Genomic DNA, 21,499 nt, shown 5'->3' with positions numbered 1-21,499 from the left:
ACAAAGAATGTTTGGAGTATTTTGGATCTTGTTATTCCTTCTCATCCTCTTGTCATTAGGATATGAACAGATACTGCCTATTCTCAAAGTGGATGTCATGGGTTAGCAAGCATAGTCCCGGAAGGGATGTCCTTGCTAAGGGGTGCTTACAGCTTCCTCTGGGATCTGATAGAACCTATCAGCTGGCCAGTTTGAATATGGACAATTCTTTAAGCCACTTAAAGTTGTGACTGCCTCTGTGAGCTACACTTAAGAAAAGACAAACTCCCCCCCCAAGCTCTCTCTCGTTTCCGGCGCTGGGACAGGTGGCTGCGGGCCCCGTGTGGGGGCCAGCAGGCCCGGCCCCTGCTCGGGCCAGGCCGGGCCACGGCTCCAGGATGACCCGGAACCACCCTCCCCCCCCCACCTCCACTGCGTCCAAGATTTCAGCAAAGCGGCACCGCTGTCCGGCAGAGGTCAGGTGACCAACAGCGATAAGGCACACAGCTGCAAGGCCGAGGTGTGAAGAGCTGAAAACCTGAGGGAAGAGAGAGAGAGGAGATGCTTAAAGCTTAAAGCTGAAATTCTGTTGTGAAGCTATGATATATCAGAGTATGCCATTGTAATTCCATGAAGATATGGGGGGTGGAGTGTTCAGCTCGTAAGCAAAAGCACCTGCGCTGAGATAGGCAGATGCTGACGCAGCTGTAATTTCATGAGAAGTTTGGACAGGGAGAGATGGACCAGATGAGGACTTTTGCTCCAAATGGGAAAGGAGAAAACCTCAGTCCCTAGAGATGCTCCCAGAGATAATCCTAACAATGAAGATGAGGAAGACCCTTTGCTCCCAGGGAAGGAGAAGGGCCTCCGTTTTTTGTTTCTGAACAGCTCAACCTTAAAATTGTACCCCAAAAAACTTCAAGAGTGGACCCTTGAAAGCAGTTGTGGGAAAAGCTGCAAGTCGAGGGAAGGGACTCCCATGCGAGCAGAGAGACTCCTCTTCCTAAATAGACTGAACAATATTTGGAAGTAGGCGGCTGTCTCGTTGTGACAATGTTTTCATAGCACGAGTAAGAAGAGACTTCTCTTTCTAAATGGACTGAACACGGTTATTATGGAAGTGGTAAACAGACTGAACATCTTAAGGGTTGTCTTTTCACATTGTCAGTGGGAGAAGGGAGGAAGGTGGGGGGAGGAGGAGAGTTCTGAAGGTGGTATAATTTTTTTTTCCTTCTTTTAGGTCTGTTAATAAACTTCTTTATATTCTTTCAAGTTTGGTGCCTGCTTTGCGTTTCTCCTAATTCTTATCTCACAGAAGATAAACAGTAATGAGTATTTTGGACCAAACCACTACAGTGGAAAACTGCAGCCATTCTCCAGGTGATCAAACTACCATTTATTTTAAATTTAAAAAAAAATTGTAGATTGGAAGCATGTAACACATGACCTAAAATTAAAGGACTGAGTGACGTAAAATTTCATATTTCAGACTGCAGACTGAATTCAGGCTAGGAATGAATGGCACAACTGCCTTTAACATGAATCGGATTTTTTTCCTGTATTTGTGGGCTGGAACTTAGCCCTCAGGTTCACATGATCTGCTGTTTCTCGATTGGAACTAGTTCTCAGTCTCTAGTTATCCACCAATTATGGCAAACTGATTTCCACTAATGACAACTCTCAAATCGTCCTTCACAAGTTTTTAGTGTAATTTCTTTTTTGGCCTTGGGCTTTCAGAACCATACACCAAACTGACTGTAAATTAGCTCTAAAGAACAAAATATTACACAGAAATGTGACCCTGTAATAATTAACAAGGTGCCCCAGAGGGTTCCATGTATTATGATACTCTTTTCTCTTCAGACACATTAGTGGCCCTTGTGATTCCTTGTAGATTCCAGTGTTGCTTTTATGCAGATGACTTTGCAATCTGCGTTAGTGGGCCATCTGTCACAGACCTTCCAGTTGAAGTAAAATGTATTTTGAACCTTGTACAATTGATTGCCTAAAAAATGGATTTTAACAAGTTGTTTCTACTTCACCTTGACTTTAAATTCTGAAATATTTCTTGCAAAATATGTGATTTGCATATATGTATTTTTTTAAAGGGCTTAGGGATTTTGGCTTATTTGTTTTTATAGACGTAATTTTTTAGCTTTTAATGCATTTATTTAATTTATCAATTACTATTGAATAAGACATGATTATTTCTCTACATTAGTAAGAGATTATGTTCTTGTGAAAGACATTTAGGGTTAATTTCCTGTTTTTCATTGCCACACATTCATTTCAGTGATCATGTACACAGTGCAACTTTTGTCATTTTACTTAAGATTCAAACAATGTGCCACATTTCTGTTTGATTTATTTTGTTTTTAACCTTTGTGATTTCCGCAAGGACTCATGAATAGACTGAACTGATTGCGTTGACATGAGGATTTTACCTGTGTTAGTTTACATTTGCTCCTAGACTCATCTATAGAAGCATGCATGTTTGCATGTAAGTAAGACTGCAAGTTTCTGAGATATGGTCCTAATTGTAATTTATTTAACTAGTAACTTACTGGTATTCAGTCATCTGCGTTTGACTTACCATTTTTATAACGTCCTAGATGTTCCACAATGGACATAAAACACCTACTGGATATATTTTTTAAACTACTTTCATTTTTTGGTTTTGAGTTTGAGGTTTTTTCCCCCTGCTTATTTTTACATCCTAACTTTGGAGGTTGTCATTTAAATGAATGCATGAAGGTCTCCTCAGGGTTTTCATCTTGTTTAAATAAATGGTATTGAATTGATTTAGTGTTCCTATTACAATTTCTTAAAACTACTCAGGCTGTTGAGGGACATAAAGTCACTGGACTTTATTATGAATTACAAAGGAAAAAAAAAAAGGGAACTGCTCAGCAGGTTGCTTTGACATTAATTCAACCATTGTATAATATGCACAAAATACTCCCTTTGTGGCAAAATTTTTGATTCTGTTTAATTACACATTTTTATAGTGCTTCAGAAAACAAAACAAGTAAGCAAGGTAATTTTTAGTTTCTTTATATAGTTCTTAGTTTTAAATCAAGAGTCTCCATTAAGTAGTTATAAAAAGCTTTATTATAGTAAAAAAAACCCCAACTGTGGTATTTCTTAGTCAGTCAGGAGAAGTAACATGACTTTCTTATGTCCAAATGTTAAGCCATCTAGAAACTAGGAATGCTGGCTCCGCCTATGACATGGGAGATGGCATGCTGGAAATCTGTGGTTTTGAAAATTCTTTGGAGCCAGGGTAGAAAACTAGTTGAACATTGTGGTGATGGCAGATTAAAAGGGCTAATGTGACTTAAGGCCTAGAAGCAGAATAATATCAAAAGGCAGTGAAAAGATGGATACTATTTTTGTATGAGCAGGACAATAGAGTTCTTGGAATACTAGGATCCCTTTTGGAATTCATACTTTGAGAAAAATGTTATAATATTAGAATATTATATGTCATAATATTAGAAAGGTTCAAAGAAGACCCATGAATGTGGTGGTAAGTTTGGAAATGAAGGACTTTGAAGCTCGGTCTGGAATCAGTTCAAGAAAACACTCCTGTCTCTGTGATGCAAAAGAACAAAATATCTGATTGCAATTAAATACTGCCAAATTGAAATAAAATTACTGCTAAATAGGTATAAACTATTGATTGTTTTTATAACAAAAAGTTTTTCTCTGGAAAATTCCTAAGGAATGAGGGATTCTTTGAGATCCAATTTTTTTTTAAACTTTTAACTATGTTATTGTATTGAAATTATCTAAAAGGTTTTCATAGAGTAACTTTTTTAAAAGGCTCTAATTTAGACTAAATACAACATAAAATGCCTTTCTCCAGTATATTCTTGATGGCATCACCCTGATTTATTACTACAATCTTTATCACAGCAACCATTCTTTGATAATGTACGGAAGTGGAACAATAAATCTCCGGTATAACATCTGAAAAAGGGCTAAATTCTATGAATTTAATTTAGCAGTGTGTGAAGGTTTGTGTGGGTTGTGGTGGTCTTAGGAATTTAGAAGTCTGGAGTCAGTGGAAAAACACAGACATTTTCAGAGGACAAATCAGGTTATGGATGGCCAGGTTACACAGGAGCGGTGTCTCTCACAGCAGGCCTTGGGGATCCTGGGTGACAAGTCTCATGACTGAATTTGAATTGCAACTCTAAAGCTCAGAACCCTTGTCTCAGAAGTATTTAGGTAACAAAATCTCGTTAACATATTTTCCCTTGGATTCAACATCTAAATAATGTTAAGGATCTCAACCTAAATATCCAAGGTTACGTGGGAGCAAAATTGTGAATCTCCACGTTGATGGTCTCCCCCTATCAGGTGGTACTTGCTCACACCCCATTATGCCCCCCACCAATTCTTTTTAACAATATGAGGAAGAATGTAAATTACTTACTGGTTATGAACTATTTCTGAGAAAGTACGGATACCAAGATAATTTATGGATCATAGAGCCCAGCCAGAAATATAAGATCTGCCAAAGTAATGCTGTAGCAAGCACAGTTCCTTGTTTCAGTGTACGCAAATAAGTGAAATAAGTGATACTGTATTACATTGCATTAATGAGACCATTATATCTATGTCCTCTGCTTTAAAACAGATACTGAGAAATTGGAAAACATTCCTGCAGGAGCCACAACAATGATTTAAGGTCAGAAAACCTGCCAGGGAAGGAAAAACAAGGAGCTCTATTTAGTTATTTTATTTTTAAAATCCCTACAAAACCCTGAGAAGTAATTTAATGTATTGATTGATATTCCCATGGAGAGAAAATTTCTGATGGCAAAGAGCTCTTTAATCTGATAAAGATATAAGAATCTGAAGGTAGAAATATTCAGATTTTACCTGGGAACTTTGGGAAAGCAAAACAGTGGGTGCATTTTCACTTCAAGTATTTAAATCTGGAGGGGTGTTTTTATGTTTTGTTTTGGGGTTTGTTTGTTTTTAAAAAAGGAAGTGTTAAAAGTTACAGGATTGATTATGGACATGTTTACGTGAAACTATGTTACATGATGCAGGTGTCAGGTGATGACACATGACAATAATCCTCCTTTCTTACCTTCCTCAAATATCATCTCAGTAATTTGCAAGTGAATACACTATTAAGATGCAGAAACTGTGGGCTTCTCCTTTCTTTTAGAGTGCTGCTGTCTTATGGATTTATTAGCATGAAAAAAGCTAGAATTCACCAAGGGTGAAATCCACTCATGGCAGAAAGCCAGAAGAGAATGTGCTCCAGTTATATTTTGCTTGAGACCTGTTATGACATGGCTTTATTGAAAAAACTGTGGGACTAGAATTCTTGAAGAATTATTCTCCAATGATTTCTGGTATGCTGTGCTGATACCACCATTATATCAAAACATCTCAGAAAATCAATTAATTTACAATCTGTAGTGCTCACAAGGAACTATTATTTTCCCAGATAGAGCTGAGTGAGATTAAAAAGTTTTCCCAAGGTCATGCACAAAGTTACGACTGAGGTAGGCTCTAACTAGAGCCAAAAGAAAATCAAATATTTATTCTGTTAATTTAAGCTTTTCTTTCTGGAATATATAACAAAAGCAATTGAGAATTCTTATGAAAATTTATTACAAATTTGTATGTGGATAACACCATTATGGTTTGTTAAAGTATTTTTCCTCAAGCTAGTTTTTGAAATTGTTTTGTACATAAAAAAACCCTCAACAAATTAGAAGTCCTATTCAAAAAATGGTTGATTTTTTGCAGTTACAGAAGAAATGTTTGGTTTGGGGTTTTTTTTTTTCAGTAAACTGAGTTTGTGCAAAATCATCAAATCTGCAGATATTCCTGTTAAAAAGAAAATAGCATTTTTCTTCAACTCTTTTTTTAAACTCTTCCAATGAAGCAGTTCCATTTACTGATCTTTATGTTTCACAGTCCAGTTCCTTCACTGAAAGTTCATTCTTATTTTTTTTAGGGCTCACTAAGAGATACATGGTTGTAAAATAAATAAAAGGTGTATGATTTAAAAAGAGAGACTTGGCAAACTTTGATTCGCAGTTCATTTTATAGCCATTGTAACTATTCAGTTTTTCTTTTTACAATGTAAATTCTAAAAACATTGTAGTTGTAATGATAGAAAATGCTTCTTTGGTATAGAAGTAGTTTTGCAATTAATTTTAATTCAGATTATCAAAAATACGTTCTGTATTATGGAACAAAAGGATCTTGATACACTTAGGTAAAGTAGAGGTTTATTAAGTTGTGATTAGGGTGCTTTTAGGTTGCCATTTTCCTATCAGTGCAAGAGGTTTCCATTCAACTACATCCTCAGGCATATTTTGTTTATCTTAAGAGAGCTACATATATGCCATGGAATTATTTCAGTCCAGCCCTCTGGGGTTTTATAACTTCTTTTGGCAGAAAAATCTTACAATGTTTAGATGATGGCAAGGGACAGTTGGACTGTCAGATCCTTAAAGAGTTCTGACAATATCAATCATTAAATTAATTGGATTTCTAAGACAAATTCTAGAAGATGGAAAAGAGTGCAATGTAATTCTTTGCATCTCCTTGTGCTAAAATTTCTTTTTTGTAACTGAAGTGTAATTCTATGACAAACTAGGCACAGACTAATAAGCAGACCTGGTAAAGCTTTGCCCTATTTTGACTCAGTTCTGAAAGACTGAAAAGAGGCAATTTTGATTTTGGTTGAGAACATCTCTTATAAAAATCATTCACAGCCCAGTTAAAGATGTCTACAGACTTTGCAGGTTTTTCTTGTTCTCTTGAAATATTTTCTTTTTTTCCTCCCTGCCAGTTCACAGTTACTGGTACAAATCAAATATGTCTGGCAATCACATCTGGAATTTGGAATGCATTTACATTATGTAGTGGAAAATAGTTACAGTCTAATTTCATATATAATGATGGATTTCTATGAAGCATCAATAAACTCTGAAATATCAAAATAATAATAAGTACCAGGAAAAGTGATTTATAAATATCTGCTGTTTTTACATCTGTCTGTATACATGCTTTTTATAAAGAACTTAATTACATACTCACCTTGAAAGCTGATGTGTTTTTAGACTTTTTTTACGACTTTGCTGCTTTGATTTGCAATAGATTTAGATTTCTTTTTGTTGCTCTGTATCTGCACTTAAGTAGAGATTGAGTGTGAAGGTAGTCATGGATAGCGAGGTTTTTCATACATTTTGAATTGCTTTTCTACAACAAAATGTTGTCTGGCAAAGTTCCAGAAAATACAACAGTAGCTGACAAGGAGACTGAGAATCTTCTCATTCTTTAATACATGCACGCTTCTGTCTACCTGAATTTCATCATTATTCTCAGAAATAAAGCTGAAGTTCCTGTTCCCTTTCTGCTGCAATCACAAGGAAGGAGGGGAGAGTCTTTTTGGTTTCAGCCCAAAGTAACGCAGAACCGAAGGGAAGCTGCAACCTAAATGAAACTTTGGCCTGTGAAATAAACCTTTGAATTCTAAAGCAATAGGTGACTGAAATAATTAGTAGAAAAATGGATATTTCCATGGTTTATCATTCAATGCCAGTATATGTGGTATGGGCTTACCACTGCATACTTGCATAGTAGAAATACTCAAATCCACTTAACTGGATGAAGGTTACTCTTTGTCTCACAAAAATGTTTCGATGTTCAAGGAAGAAAAAGAATACAAAAATAGACACCTAAAAATTCATAGGACCATGAAGACAGAAAAAACCCCCCCAAAAAACAAAAGGTGCTGAGCCAGCTGTCCACCCTCTATCACTTCTAAGAATTGCAGATTGAAAGGACAAGAGGTAACAATTGCAAACTACAAGGGAAATTCCGGTTGAATATAAGAAAAAAAAAAAATCACAGTGTTTAAGATCTGGAGTGTTGCCAAGAGAGACCGTGAAAACACCATCCTTGGAGATAGTTAAAATTTACTAGGTGAATGTTCAACCATATACATTATGTAGTTATTTATTCTCCGCTTTTAATCACCCTCTACTACCCTTTGGTCAGCTGCCAGATAATTCAACAGAATAAGTACTAGCAGTAGTAACTACTGAAAACTTCTTTATTTTCTTGAAATAATTCTATGGAATTTACTGGTGCAGATAGCTAATTTTCTAAATTACAGTAAAAACAAATGCTTGAAATAGAAAGCTTAGAAAATAAATCGTCAGGAAAGGTTGCCTTTCACATAAAAGTGAATTAAGAGGGATATAACTTCATACTCAAATACAGCATATTATAATTAGTTTACTCTATCTTTCTCAAGGGAAAGAAGGTAAAGCACTAAAGTAGTATTTCAGATAGAATTAAATTCTTTATGATGAACATAGTTATTCAGCTGCTGACATACAATGACCAGTATTTTTGCAAAAGCCTAGCCTGCATGCCTGATGCTTTTAAACAATGTTATGTTGCTTATTAACATTAACTTACTCATTCAGTGCATTGGAGTATTGGTCTGTCTTTTTAGGAAATTGCAGTGGTTTACTATTAATCACATTGCATAAAATCATAACTCTGAGATTTCACTGCATACCTTTCTTAATCCCTACAGACTTAGTGAGTAAAATAGTCTGATGGAATACTCACAGTAGACTTTCAGCTGGTTTTCAGTGCACTGACCTACACACTTGCCTAGGACTTCTATATATACCAATGTCACGGGCTCCAGATGTCCAATAATAATATTAAATCTGTAAGAATATTACTCAATTAATATTTGTAAAAATATTTTAGGAGAGTTTTTAAAACCAGTTAAGTTTCTCAATTCTTCCATTTCACCCACATTCTTCTATAGTTAAAAGGAACTTGATAAAGCTAGTCAGAATAGAAAATATAATTATACCAAAACAGCAATTCTTCTAGATTACTATAATTTTAAACCAGACCAGTTTCCTAATTTGACTGACTGGTCTCTAGACTCTCTTGCATGATAGAGTATATCTAGACAGTTTATCTTATTTTGGTGAATGGGATAACCTGTGGGAACAACTAGTTGTACAACACAGCTGTAAAGAAAGTGTTCTCTTACTTGATATTCAGAAAATATTCAAAGCACTGTGTCGAGAGTAGATGGAAAGTTAAGGCAGAAAGGTTGACAAGGCTTATATAATGCTCAAATTGAATATTAAACAGTGAGGAAGAACTGGAAGAATCAGAAAATTTTTGCCCTATTTCCAAATATATTTCTTTACTCCCTTTAAACTTCCAATTTTAAATTTTAGCATTCCACACATTCCTATATACTGCTACTGATGCCTTTTCCTGGTCTTAAAATCAAGAGACATACACGGTTAGAAGGGGAAAAGGGATTTTACCTTGGTATTTATTCTTAAGGATCCTTAGGTGTACACGTCCAGGTCATATGCATCGAGACGTACCCCACTGAGTCTTTCCCTGTGTCTCTGTGTATCTCCTCCTCTGTGTCTTCCCCCCAACATTGGGTATAACATTATAGGCTTTACTAATTAGCATACCTATCAAAGCTTCCCCAATGAGAGGCTCAAGTGAGCCCCCCCTCCCCAAGGAACCTTCCCCTGGATGGTTCTATCTTGGTTTACAGAATGTGTTCTGGAGAGGACCTTGGGGTCTGGGGCACACTGAACCCTAGCTACGAAGCTTCTAAAATGTTTAGTCTCTTAGCTTAACAAACAAGTCCAAGAATGTAGGCAAAAAGCACTAAGAATACAGAAGCTGTAAAAAGGTATAATGGGTATAACAGGGGTAAAAAAGAAAAAGCAAAAATCTTCATGGCATCACTACAAGGCCTTGAAAATGAAGGATGCTAAACAAATTTAAGGGATTTTTAAAATTTTACCAGTTTAGATAAAACTTACATACTCTTCTATTTCAGTGGTAAAGGAGGAATCAGACAACACTGGTGTGGTAGAAAATCCTCTAATTTTTAGAAATAATTGTTTAAAAACACATCTATTTCTTAAGTAAAACTCAGCAATATTACAAGAAAAATGGTTTTATATCCCATGTTCTTTCTTCAACCAAATGCTAGCTCGGCATTCCTGGTTTTATTTACACTACATTCTAAATGATGGAGCATTTCCTTCAAGAATTACAGAAAATTTATGTGTTAAAAAAAATTTTAAAAACTTTTTAGCCGTACTCTTAGAATAGTAAACATACAAAAATTCAAACAGATTGTAAATTGTGATTGTATCTAAGACTTGCAAATCAAGTATTCTACCAGTGTATCTTTTTGGTATTAAGGATAATAGCGGAAATAATACAGATCGTGTGATATTTATTGAAATTAATCATTTTAATTATTCATAATATTTTAATGCTTGAATTAAATTAATTAATTGTATCTACCATACTTTGATGTGGGAAACTATGTGCAGCTGATAAATGATTATATTATAATTATGTAGAAATAGATTTCTGATGTTTTAAATATCAAGTTCTCAGCCTATTTCTCCAAGTCCCCTAAAATAATTTGCTAATATTCATAGCTTTGTGGATACTGTAACTAAAAAAAAAAAAATCAACTAAACTTTTTAACTTTGTACTTCTGTAACTGAGGTTCCAAAACATATCTGAGAGCCTTATTGCTAAAATTTTAAGTTTAATTTTGAGAAGGGTGGACTTCATAACTTTGTTCTTTTCACCTTTTCATTCTTAGCCTGTTCTAGTATGCCCATCATTGTGTTGTGAGGGTTCAGTGTTGGTTTTACAAATAAAGGTTTTTAAGATGTTATCAGTTCAGAGTGCATTTCTCCTTGAAAAAAAGATGAGCCAGATTCTGACTTCAGAAGAGTAAGCTTATTACAGCCAACTTCATTATATTTGGTCCCCTCTAATTTGCTATTCTTGGCAAACATACCATGTAAAATTGCAGTTGTCTTCACAGCAATGCCAGAACCTGACTGATGTTTTCCCTTTAAAGATACATTTTTAGGAATCCAATCCAACAACTGCAGATATCAGACACCAAGAAATTTCCACCAAACCCAGCAAGTGCTGTAGCACTGTTAAATAAGAGGTGGTTCATGTAACAAAATACAGAATTTAAACAAAGAATTTACTATATAAAATGCAACCTTAAATGAGTCCCATAACTACCAAAAAATTTCAGAAATCTCTTTAGCAGTCATTGGAGCTAATGAAATTCTTGAACTGTTTTTCATGGAATCACAGAATAAGTGAGGTTAGAAGGGACCACTTTGGGTGATCTAAGTCCAACCTCCCTGCTCAAGCAGGGTTGTCCTAGGGCAGATTCCACAGGATCTCATCTAGGCAGTTCTGGAATATGTTCCTCATTTAATCAATAGATTCTTACCTTCTTCTGTAAAGCATGTTCTTGCTGTGTTTGAGCTGACATACAGTTTCACCATCAGAAAGACAGAGAGGAAAAGGATTATTATTAAATCCCAAGAGGGTCCTTTCTCTTGCTTTTTCCCCCTTCAATTATGTTATTTTGGGTTTATATATCTGTGACCCAAGAAATCAAATACTTAGCTGTGCTTACTATGCAGAGGGAAATTCTCAACATCATGTTGATATGAATTTTCTGATTGTACTTCGGAAGATGTTTAGCAGTTCTAAGTAAGAATAAATCTCATGCACATTCTACGGTTCTTGAAACAGAATTTTGATGTATAGCTTAAGTAAAGATCAAGTGATATTTGTTACATGTTAGATTTATTTTGCAGAAGTCAATCATAAATTTCTGTTTGAAGAAAAATTACTTAAAAATGTAAATGGAGTAAGTTTAGAAGAAAGTATCAGAAGCCATTCCTCATTTAAAGATTGAATGGGATTCTTGTTTAATTTTGTAAGTGCACCATGCTTTATTAAACACAGTTAAATCCTGTTACCATAGCAATCCTTTCTCCACAGAATAAAACTCCTGCGCTTTCCTGTTGTATTCCTTTATTTAGAACTAGATTCCTCCATTCTGATGCATTTCAGTTTGTATAAACACTAAAAGGAAAAAGTATTTAGTAAACAAATTCTCAGGTTACTGTTCTTGATGACATAATGACACAGCACAGCAGTTTGCCTTCATGTTTTCTTTGGGAATGAAGGGATGGAAATATGAGACTGTTTTCTGTTTGTTTTTTTCCTTGTAAAGTAAAAATCCGTTTAAGAAATTAAGGATAAGAACTCAAGATTAAAATACCTGGAGGTAATGCAGATTGTAAAAAATCGTATGCTTTAATATGATATATGGAAAGATGTCTGGGCAAAGTTCTGAGCTTCAATTGACTTTGGTCACCCCCAAATTACAGATATCTTGTAGATGCACATTGAAATGCTGCCTTTTAATATTTTTAAAATAGGTAAAATAAAAGAAAGCAACTTGACTTGTTTTAGTGAATCTGATATTGCACCCACCACAAGATCACAACAGTCCTTATCTAAGTTTTCTATATGCAAGCCTACATATGCATACGTTTAAGTATAAGCATATGTCAAAAAGTGTGCTTGTCCTAATTTTTTCACTGTTTTTGTATGTCACTATCATACCACCTTATTATTTTCTGATAAAAATTCTATGTTTTTTTCTTTCTACATATAAGGAAATCAGAGTGATGAGCAGAATCATAGTTAAAAGACTTATGTATCTTGCAATAAATTTGTGTATGTTAATGGGTTACTCCTATGGTGTAATTAACACTGAGTGCTGCATTATGAAATGTCTTCTGGTTGAAAAGGGCTTACTTGTCTCTGAGGAGTAGCATGGCTTTTATGTGGGTAGGTTTTGTACTTGGTTGTTTCTTTGTTAAATATAAGACAGAAACAATAGGCTATCTTTTTCCTCCTGAAATTAATTTATTTTAGCCTCACTAACCGTACCATGGAAATTTTTTGTGTGCTATTGAAGATGTACTGCCTCCTCAACACCTGCTGGTCTAAATTACTTGGAGACACTGGGAGTATACTTCCTTTCACAGGTATTTCTAGCAACTAATTGCCTGTGAAAATTCATTTGGTTATTTTCAACCTGAAATGACAGGAAGTGTTAGGAGAGCAGTAGGTGAGGTATATTCCCAGCTCACACACCTCTAATTTTTAATTCTATTGATTGAGTTTTAGCATATAGACTATATTGCTTCTCCACTGACTACTGTATCAATAATTAAATAATTCAGATTTTATTTCTATATGAAATTAATTCTATGCTCTTTTGTATGTAATACTTATGGAGTGGTATTCCATTTTATAGCAGGAAAAATTATTCAAGTAAATTGGAAGGAATAGCATGTGCTATTCTGGACTTCCCTCATTATCCCTTTGTACAATCAAAATCATAGTCTCAGTTGTCAGAGTTCAATAGAACTGTTACTTTCCTGCCCTCCCCCCCTCAAAGCCCTGTAGGATTCAAGTATTTTGTGGCCATATGTTCCATGTCTTCAGATTTCACCCAACAACTGTTGAAAAATTAGCTTGTTAGCCAAGGATCCAAGCAAAGAAAAGCCTTAAAATTGGACTAGTTTTGCCACTCATGATTCAAATTTTTCCCAATACAGCATTTAAAAGAAACATTTGATTTAGTAGAAGTCGAGGACTGTGAAATCACTGGTATTCTCTGTTGTGTGGAAGCCACACTTGGTTCCATGTTTTATAAATTTATCCTACAAGATTTTGCACATCTTTAGCATTTATTTGTCCATGAATATACAGATATGCATAAATTGTCTGTTTTCTGCTAAATATTATTTCCCAATATCATCTGAGAGTTAAACCAGGCATTTTTAAATGATAGCCTCATTTAACTAATACAGCAAAGACTTATTTTTGTTTGGTGTATCTTCTGTCTATATTTTCATTCCAAAGGTGTGTTGACTGCCGGAGTTCCATTGCAAACTACCTACCTGCTATTCATAGTGCAGTGCTTAAGTAGCTTTTGTTGTTGTACTGGATCAAAATTTTGGAGGAAGGACTTTTGCTATAAAAATACAGGCTTTCACTCTTTTAAGAGTAATTTGTAGGCAATTGTTATTACTTTGTCATCACTTTTTCACCCAGTAATTTTGGCTAAACTCTATAGTCTATTCATCTATTGAAGAAGACAAGTCATGTTCAGAATTTTAAATTAATATAAAATTTTTTTACAAAATGAATTGTTCATTTGGTCTACATAGTTTCTTCATAACAGAGTGTATAATAAGTGCTACATCCAGGTGTCTGGTTAACATTGAAACTGTTGGTTTCAGCAGCCCTTCACCGCAAATGCAGACACCCATTACAGCTCACCTGCTTGTTTATGTAAGTTTGGGGCACATCATCTATTTTCCCACTACTTGCTGTTGGAGCCTACCCGGCATTAAAGGGCTGGGAAGCAGCTGTGGTACACTCCAGGCAATTTTCCTGGAATGGTTGACAGGTGAGATCTATTGGTCTTTTCTGATCTAGGTTCTTATAGAATCTCTTGTTATTCTTCCTATCCCTTTCCAAGTCCCATTACATCTTTGCCTTATCTTTCTTAATGCCATCCCTACACATCCAAACCATATCCCAGTACTCTTCCCAGGCCACATGTCCCTGCTTCCACTGGCTGTGCACTCCTTTTTTATTCCTCAGTTTGAGGAACAGGTCCATGCTCATCCAGAATCTATGTATTCAGAGAGAAAAAACAGTGAAGAAAGCAGAGCAGTGAGAAAGTCGTAGTGTCATTGTCCTGTTCTGGATTCCAAGCAGATTATGGGTCAGTCAAGGTCAGCAATTTAGTTCTTAAGAACAAAGATTTTGTGATGATCCTGACTGAAGTCTCAAGACCATACCGTCCAGTTCATCAATAAGCATTCCCACTTAGATACTTCCCTCCTTTTTCCCTTTCTTAGATAAGTTTGTTTGTGAATTTCACTTGAAATATTTTGTGTCTTTCCCTTTGTATTGCAAAATACATATATAATTAACAATATCTCCAATTTTATATTTTTCTCCCTTTTCTTTTTACCTTATCTAGCTCTTTATGTACATTGCCTGAAAATGGATTTTTGTAAGCTTTTCAGCACTCAAAGGTCTCTTATTATCTGTCAGTTAATGTCTCTGATTTCTCTATTGATCTACTATCTTTTTTGTCTGCCTTTCATTTTTAAACTATCTCAAAGAATATCTATCCCTTTCTTTTACTGGTTAGACAACAATGAGAAAATTGTTCTCCAGAATAAGCACAATTGATGCCATTTTTTCCTTGTAATTGCTTATTTGATCTGTCAGTCATCCCACCAATTTCAAACACAGAAATAAAAGTTGGACTAGAGAAAAATAGAATGAGGGTGAGTACTCTTTAGCCTTCTACGCAAGGCTATAAATACAAAGAGATTTCTAACTGTAACTTCTGTCATATCTTTGAATAATGCACTTTAAACACAATGGGTTTATGGATGATTTAGCAACTGAACAAAAAAAGGCAGATTTGGTATATTAAAATGTTTAAAAGGCAAAAATATCATTTTATGCAAAGAAAGAACAAGTCTATAAGGAAAAAGTTACAGGTATTTTAAAGGAGGGAAATATGTAAAAGGAAAATAGAAATTCCTGGTGTCTCAAATTAAGCAGATATCATATTATGGACATTTCCTTGGTCATTTTTCTGAAACAATTCCATGTTTTGCACTTAATTAAGTGCAGGTGTAGTTTTCATATGGCTTTCCATTTTCTGTAGATTATAAACTGACTGGGGCTGCAATAGCAGTAGCAGAAACAGCTGTGTTAGAGCTCCAGTTCTGAAGGAAAAACAACTGTACATCAAAAAATAACACGTCTGATGACGATTGGCTCCACATATTTGAGCATGTACAGAAAAACTCTTCCAATTCAGGTGTGACTACACACCATCAAGTGTCAGTCAAAGAAGATGGGTAACATTTAAAGAGATAGAGGACAAAGGAAATAATTGTATTTTAAGTATCTGGTGCAATCATAACATGCACACCATGACACTATGTAACACTTATCATTCTTGTTCCCAATTTTCTTCTCTGTCATTTTGCTATTCTGTGTCATACCTGAAGTTACACTGTATGCTCCTTGGGGGCAAATCCTCTGTCTTAATTTATTTTGCAAGCTGCCAGCAGTCTTTAGGTGCTGTGTAATAATGAGCTGTATCTCGTTAGCTTGCAGATGTATTTTGATACAAGTAACAGAATGTGATTAGGTTGCTAATAAATTTAGTCAAAATCAGGGTTTTATTCCCCATTATTTCCTGTTACCTTCTCCTCTTTCTGTGTAAACCTGTGTGCACTTTTATGCAAATACTCCTTTGTTAGACCTCAATCCTGCACATTTGTTAAAACAGGATAGTTTCAGGGTATAACTGGACAGAATCTATTTCTTTTTTGTATTTCAGTGTGGCTTATGCTTAAAAGGAAACACAGGTGCTCAGTATCTCAAAGGATGTTCTCAGAAATTCAGCCTTTTTATGCTTAACTCAGGCAAAACTTAGGATGAAATCAGAGTGGCTACAGCCTGTAAGTCCATGAATATCTGCTGTTTCTAAAGTATCAGATCTCAGCTGATGGCTCAGTGGGAATTTACCTTATGTGGTACAGGATTTCTTCATCTCTCATTGGCTTCAATGACAGTTGAAAGGTGCTCAGTGGATGACGGTGGGTAGCAGTAGAAATTTAAATGCCCAAATCACTGAGTATCTGATTATTAAGACTGAATAATAGTAGGTGTTATACCTGCCTAACAGTGGGATGTCCTCAAAAGGGGCAGTTGTGGTTTCTCTTCCCCTTTCTCTCAATTTAGTGATCTCATGGAAAACAAGTGGTTTTGGGGCCTTTGTGGTATTTTTTTTTATATTGAAATTACAGAGTAACTTTGTATGTGATCACAAATTGAATAGACTGGATCTGAATATTAAATGAAGGATGGAAAAAGTGGGAACTAGTTGATAACATCCTGTTCTTAGGTGTTCTTCAATATATTTTGAAACTGCACCCAATGATCGAAGAGATCTCACAAAGTTCTGATTTTTTATTTACTTAACAGCATATGGGAGGACTACTTTAGATAGAAATTATCAGCATGATGATGTTCTGACAGTTTTGTCAAATCACTGTTTGGCATTAGATTGGTTCACACACCTGGAAATTTCCTTTGCTGGCTTTTCCATACAGATTTTGGGTAATTCTAGATTTTCAAAAATTTGAAATAAATAAGCTTCAGTCTTGAGCCTTTTTGTAATCAATTTGCTCTCCTCTACAGATGGCACATTTTCTTCCTAGAAGCGTTGGTCTTTAAAAAGTAAATTTACTTGTTTGTGTGACAAAAGAGTTAGTGCACTTCCTTCCTTTATATTCAGATATACCCCAATACTAGTGGAATATATTATACTACAATAAATGGAGAATATACTGTTTGGTGGCCTAATTAACACAAATTAAATTGCATTCTGCAGTACACCAACTCTTTTGTACAACTGTATTATCTGCATCTTCCACTTTGAAAATGGTTATACAGATAAATTAAATCCAAAATCAGAAGGAATGATTATTATTGATACTCATTCGACTCAGTGACTTCAAGCCTGGATTCATTAGCAGATTTAATTTAGACATGCAAAAGTTATTTGTCACTCTGTTAGTCACCAAAATTCCCTTGGTAACCATTAGAGCAAAAGAGGAGCTGCCAGAAGGTTCAGTGTTTCCATCTTAAATACCCAAAGAGGAATCATAGACAACAAGCTCAGTCAACCTGTTTCAAGATGACTAAATTTAGGTGAAAAAATTGCCCTTCCTTTGTTAATCTATGTTTGTTTGAAAAAAGAAAAAAAAAGTCTTGAAGATTGATTTCAATGGAACAAGAACTGTGTCCAGTGAGCTAGATCGTTGAGCTGGGTTTTAAAATTTGTTTTAATTAGATATTAACTGATTCTCACTATCTGACTGTAGAACTCTGTAGTTAGTAGAAGTTTATCATTAGGAACTTCATCAAAGAGTTTCTAAAAATATAAATCAGTAATGTTGTCTGCTGTTAAAATTTGTAAGTTCCACTATAATATCCACAAAGCTAGTTGCGTAGAGTTTTCCCTATGCTGTACTATGCTAGCTATCCCTTATTAAATTATTGCTATCCCTTAGAGGCATGCTTGAAATACCTCCTACCTACTTATTTTTTCAATGTTATTTCTCATTGCTAATTACCTGGAAAGATGTAGATGACATCTGACCCAAATTTTTAAGAGTAAAAAAAGTGGTTTCCAATCTTTAAAAAGAAGCTTGTGCTTTTCTTCTGATTAACATGAGATTTTATGTTCTGTATGATGAGACAGCCTCAAAACAAGTACGAACCATTCTCAGACTCTTCATGGTTCAAACTGGAAGGCAAAGAAAAATAAAAGGAGCAAAGAATCAATTTTAAAAGTCATCTGCTTGCCATTTTGCCTACAGTTTATCCAGGGTCTGAAACAGCCCTCACAACTTAGAATAGTTTACAAGACAGTTTGCATGGTTGTGAATTTCTGAAGTGTAGTATAATCTGCTTCGCACTCCTCAGACCAGTTCACCCAGTGATGTTTCTCACATGCCAAACAAGTCAACAGGTACTTGTAAGTCCAGTAGTCAGACAGAAACATCCTCTTCCTCCAGTTATTCCTGTAAGCGCAATTTCTTTTCTGTTTGCAAAGAGGTTAGAGGGTGTGATGAGACTTGGCTCCAAGAATACGTGGCAAAAGTAGATTTTTGCTCCATGAATGAAAGCCTCTATATCCAGAGCTGCAATTCAAACACTTCTTTGTCAGAAGATGAGGAGTTCATGATTCTCCATCCCTGTATCCAGACGAATCATAGAACTTTCGGTTTGGAAGGGACCTTAAATATCATCTAGTTCCAATGCCCCTGCTGTGGGCAGGGACAGCTTCCACTACACCAGGTTGCTCAAAGCCCCATCCAACCTGGCCTGGAAGACTTCCAGAGGTGGGGCATCCACAGCTGCTCTGGGCAACCTGTGCCAGTGCCTCACCATCCTCACAGCATAGAATTTCTTCGTGATATCTAAGTTAAATCTCCGTCTCTTAGTTTAGAGCCGTTTCCCCTTGCCCTATCGCTACATGCCCTCATAAACAGTTTTTCTCCAGCTCTTTTGTAGGTCCCCTTAAGGTACTGGAAGGTGCTCCAAGGTCTCCCTGCAGCCTTCTCTTTTCCAGGCTGAACAGCCCCAGCCCTCTTAGGCTGTTTTCACAGGACAGGGCTCCAGCCCTCTGATCATCTTTGTGGCCTCCTTTGGGCTCACTGGGAAGAGTACCAGCAGTATGAAAACGACAACTTTCTATTTCAGGAGCTTCTTATTTCTAGTACTTTGCCTTCAGAGTGCTGCAGACAATTCACTAAGTGCTCTAGGCAATGTCGATCAAGAAAGTTATGTAGAAATTAACCAGAACTCATAGTTTAAATCTTGCAAGTCTTAAATGGCTTGGTGTAGAGTGCCAGGGAATAGTGTTTTGTTGTTTTAGAAATTATGCTTTTTTTTCCAGTGAAAAGAGATCAGCAGTGTCTAAGTACACTTCAAAGATGTGCTGGATGATTAAGGACAAGAGATTGAAGTGAGAACTTTACGAGTGTATAATGTTGCTCTGTGCCATTATTAATGACAGCCTTTGAAAAACAGTCTTTAAGTAATAATATTTGTAAAAAATTTAAAAAATAATTATGTTGCTACTTTAAAATGATAAAATTTATAAATTGATGCAATACCAACTATGGTAATAAAAATACTTATTTTATTCTCAATATTTAAAAAAATTACTACTTTTTATAAAGTATTTTCAATTTATTCACTCATTTGAGAATAGATTCCTTCATTTTAAATTTTTAATTACCTACAATTTCTGTTTTTATCCTTGTTCTGGATGTTTTATTCCGTAGTTGACCAAAACACTCAGAAAAATATACCACCTTATCAAAAAAGGGTACTTTCTGTTTTCATGAAGGGGATGAAACTACTTTCTCTCATCTTCACTGGAGAGATTTACAGAGAATATTCCTAAAGAAATTGTATTTCTATAATCTGATTTGAACAGAAGTTACCTCAGCAACATTCTATTTTTCTTTCACTATCACTCAGTTTAGATCACCCATATAGGGTTTTATAGGTGGCATTATGGGGGTTTGGAGGTCAGTCATTATCACTAAAAAGACTCTAAAACTCTCTCAGGTTATTCTGCCAATACCTGCATTGCTCAGCATCCGTCGTGAATTGTGGGCTGGCCAGGGGACAGGGATCCTACAATGGGAAGAAGCTAAAGCAACACCCAATAGAGAGGCCCAGTGCTTACATATCCTTCTTACTCCCATCAGTCTTATCAGCGTTGTATTGGCATTCCAAAATTGTGGTCACCCAAATGTTGCTTGAATTGAATCATGAGATAATAGAAAGTAACCCAAGATCAGAAAGGACAAACACATTCAGTGTTTTGAGCTGAGCCATCTGGCCTCAGAGCTGTAACTGATTTATTAGAAAACTCATTTTTGCCTGGGTAGGACCAAAGGCTGGTTGCAGGCCATGTAAACACCATATTGTTTAATTTATGACATGGCAGCTTATTAGTTTTTGGCAGATTTAGTAAGGTCTCTAAGTAAATAAATAAATACCTCTGATTAGTCAAGGAATTGAAAAGAGAAAGAAGAACATTACAGACTGCACTGAATTTTCCTTTATTCATTTCCAGGCACCATTTAGTTCAGGGCAGGAGAGAAGTGAATTTTTTGAGAAGAATTTAAAAAGTGACAGAATCAGGATGTAAGCCTCAAACAATAAAGAGAGGTTACTTGGGGAAATGCCTAAGGTAGCCATTTTTTCCAGCTCAGTGAGAGATTTCTTCATACACATTGTTTTGAAGTTTACTGTTAAAAAAAATCAGTTTAATATTTATTTACATAGTCACATTTAGTGGTAGAAGTACTTATGACTGGAGCTACCTTATTGTTACTTTAATACGTATTGCAATAATTATATGAGTTGATATGTCCTAAACAAATGTATATCCTCTTCTGAGAAAAAATCCAAATGATACAAGTTAAATATATTAACACAGCATTTTACACATTGGTAGCTCATGCTGTATCATTTATTTCTGTGAGTTACAAATTACCTCGTAACTTATGAGTGATTGAGCAAAACAGAACTGGAAGTGACTTAGGAAAAATTATCCGTAGAAATAAATAGCATATACAGAGTCAGTCTGCTCTACCAGTTCTCTTTATGGATCACCACTTTTCATTGATGGACTGTAACATTTTTTATTAAGTGCTGAAGCATCATTAGTGCTTTGGTTGAAGGGTGGTATTGCCAGTGGTTTCAAAAAAAGTAATAAGCAGGCATGTGAAGGTAAACGAAGGATTGTGTTGTATTTTTTTACCCTTTCTCCTGAAACTATTACTGCTAACACAAGCAAAGATAGACAAGTTTGAAGAGAAAACAAATTGTTCGTAATTTTTTGCAAGTGTATTATCAAACAGCACAGAGATCCTGTTTCCCAAAATTTTCAGACAGTCCTCTATCAAATACAGAGGAAGTG

The sequence above is a fragment of the Corvus hawaiiensis genome, chromosome 8, assembly GCF_020740725.1.
Source record: "Corvus hawaiiensis isolate bCorHaw1 chromosome 8, bCorHaw1.pri.cur, whole genome shotgun sequence".
Classification (NCBI taxonomy): domain Eukaryota; kingdom Metazoa; phylum Chordata; class Aves; order Passeriformes; family Corvidae; genus Corvus; species Corvus hawaiiensis.
Note: the sequence above shows the minus strand (reverse complement) of the source record.